Below are 3,129 nucleotides of genomic sequence, written 5' to 3' on the forward strand. Positions count from 1 at the left end.
ATTTTCCATAAGAAATGGTTAAAAAATCATTTATTGTTTTTACTTTTTTTGTAATTTTTTTTGGCAGGCAAATAAAAGATTTTTCGCCAGTTTAATATCAAAGATTACAGTTTGTTTAAAAAAATCTCGTTTTTCAACATATTTTCAAATCATATCCAGGTTTTTAAGCGAAAATGGCGTTCGAAAGGTGAACGCCCGAAATGTCATTATCACGCAGTGGTACCAACATTACGAAGAAAGTGTGCCATGGCATCCCTGTTTGAAAAATGTCGCACGTCGTACGAGTTGTCGCACGGTTTTGATTTTACCGTTTCGATATCGATTGGTCGAAAGGACGACAAACGTGCGACAAACACTCGACATGCTCGACATTGTTTTTTCCATCGATTTACCTTCAATTCGACGTCGATTATCGTCGACGCAAACAGTTTGACAGTTCTCTTCAGTTGATCTTGTTCGGACTTGATCAAATCAGAAAAACAATATTGTTATAAAGGTTCGTGAGGATTTTGGCTGGTTGATTGGTAAGTTGTGTTCCTTTTTTGCTGGAAAGATCCGGCCGGAGTGGGCGAGCGGCTAAATCATAACATTATGTTCCAGATTTCCTGATTTCAGCCTTCGCGACGGTGGAAGAGAACGTGAAACATCGTTAACCCGGCGGATCATGCCGGAAGATGGGACGGGAAGGAACCGGTCTGCGATCGAAAGCGGATTGGGGTGAGTCGTGTTTTTTTAAACGGTGGAGGTGTGCCGGGAGGAAAAAAGAGGACGATGGAAATGTGCATGGGGGAGGACAGGAGGGGGGATCCAAACCTAATGCAATCACAAATTCTAAACAATAAAATAAAAAAAAAATCTTGAATTCTTCAATTCTACGAGCCAAAACTTTTTTTAAATCTCAAACACAAAAATTCTGAAATTCTTTACTTCTGAAATTCTAGTATTCAAAAATTTTACAATAATAAAGTAAAAATTATAAAACTCTAAAATTCTGAAACCTGGCTCAACTCGAGGGGGCAGCATGAAGTTTGTGGGAATAGCGAACAGCTCTAATTCTCCATACAAACTTTGGAGAAAACCCATTCGGCTCTGTCCAAATATTTTTGAATTTTTTTAAAAATATAAAGTAAACATGTTTTTGGGGTCCCCTTGAGTTGAGCCTGCGCAGAAACTTTGTTGGTCGGTGTTATTTATAAAATCATAAAATTATAAATAAATAATTAAATTATTAAATAATTTAATTAATAAATTATTAAACTATTAAATTATTAAATTATTAAATTTTTAAATTATTAAATTATTAAATTATTAAATTATTAAATTATTAAATTACTAAATTATTAAATTATTAAATTATTAAATTATTAAATTATTAAATTATTAAATTATTAAATTATTAAATTATTAAATTATTAAATTATTAAATTGTTAAATTATTAGATTATTAAATTATTAAATTATTAAATTATTAAATTATTAAATTATTAAATTATTAAATTATTAAACTATTAAATTTTAAATTATTAAATTATTACATTATTAAATTATTAAATTATTAAATTATTAAATTATTAAATTATTAAATTATTAAATTATTAAATTATTAAATTATTAAATTATTAAATTATTAAATTATTAAATTATTAAATTATTAAATTATTAAATTATTAAATTATTAAATTTTTAAATTATTAAATTATTAAATTATTAAATTTTTAAATTATTAAATTATTAAAAAGGGGAAATTCTCGTATGTTTAGCAAAATAAGCACTCGCTCCTGACTCCATCCAATTTACTTATTTTAACTATTCAAACAACTCATTTTTCAAAACTTTTGATAGAAACTTGCTTGCTCACTTCTTATTGGCCGATTTATCATTTGATTTCAGTTGAAAACGCTTTTTATGAGCTGTAATTGAATGTCAAAGTGCTGATATGGCAACATTAAAGACACGCTGGAATTAGATGCTGTTCCCCTAGTTACAGTATTTTTTTATTATTTAATTCATTTCAGATCTGTATCAAACAGTCTCCAAACAGGACAATGAAAGTGTTGGTGGTGTTTGATTTTTAGAGAATGTCAAAATCGCCATTATCAATACTAAGACCTGGAAAAAAGAACAAACTTGCGGCCGAGTACAACCTCTGAGTGAAAGCGATGGAGGTGAACGAACTACTCACGGGGCAGCACACGAATTCTACCGGATTGGCCATCATCAAGCGAAATTTGGAAAATTGTGACTGCAGTGATAGTGAATATTTGGAAAACAAAGTGCCAGGCCAGTAAAAACTAATAGATATCAATAAAAATCAGCAAAACAACAAATAAAATGAATTTTATTTCGAAAATAACCTAAAAATTCCGAAATGACAGCACACGACAATAGCACGACATCCTAAATAACAAAACCGTGCGACGTCGGTCGAATGTCGTACGACAATGTCGAACAATTTCGATGATCGATCGCACGACAAATACGACATTTTGGTGCAAAAACGTATGACATTCGTGCGAATGTCGCACGACATTGTCGTGCGACGTCGTACAATTGCACATACGACAAACGACGGACGTCGGACGGACTTTTCAGTCAGGGTACACATAAAATTAGTAAACCAAGTTCAGCGTGTAAGCGGAGAGATCTGTCAGACGAACGAGGGTAAATGTCAAGCGGCAGTTGAGTTGTGATTGCAGCATGGAGTGGACGTGTTGACCGGAGTGAAGATTCTACAGGATCTCTCTCATTTTCCAGAGTCGGTATTTATCTCCAAATCTTGAAATCTGATATTCAAACCTAATAGAGGAGAAAATCGTGACGTCAGAAATGAACTCAAATCACTCAAAGTTCATTTTGTGAGTGACTTTAACATTTTGGCCTAGTTTGACAGCTACCTTGTACCCAGTTTTTTTGTGGGAGAGAAAAGGAGGCGAATACTTTATGAAAATCATACCTGTCAAAATTCCTAGCCTCAAAATTTTGTCGCGAGTTGCTTTTCTCCTCTATTGCATGATTCTCGTAAAAAAGTTGTTTATTCTGGAGTCTGGAATATTCTCCAAAATCTGAATCTGGAAATGGTCCATTTCCCTGTCAATGGATTTCAAGAGAATGACAACTTTCAGAATGGAG

The 3,129-nt window shown here is 32.2% G+C and overlaps 1 long non-coding RNA gene across 1 annotated transcript; it reads left to right on the forward strand.

The window, feature by feature from the left end:
* The first annotated feature begins 254 nt into the window (after positions 1-254).
* Positions 255-2,586, forward strand: LOC120415628 (uncharacterized). Its single transcript, XR_005605232.2, has 3 exons — positions 255-524; positions 601-717; positions 2,016-2,586. It is a non-coding gene; the product is annotated as an uncharacterized LOC120415628 (long non-coding RNA).
* The last annotated feature ends 543 nt before the right edge of the window (positions 2,587-3,129 follow it).

Source organism: Culex pipiens, chromosome 1 (genome assembly GCF_016801865.2).
Source record: "Culex pipiens pallens isolate TS chromosome 1, TS_CPP_V2, whole genome shotgun sequence".
In the NCBI taxonomy this organism is placed as follows: Eukaryota; Metazoa; Arthropoda; class Insecta; order Diptera; family Culicidae; genus Culex; species Culex pipiens.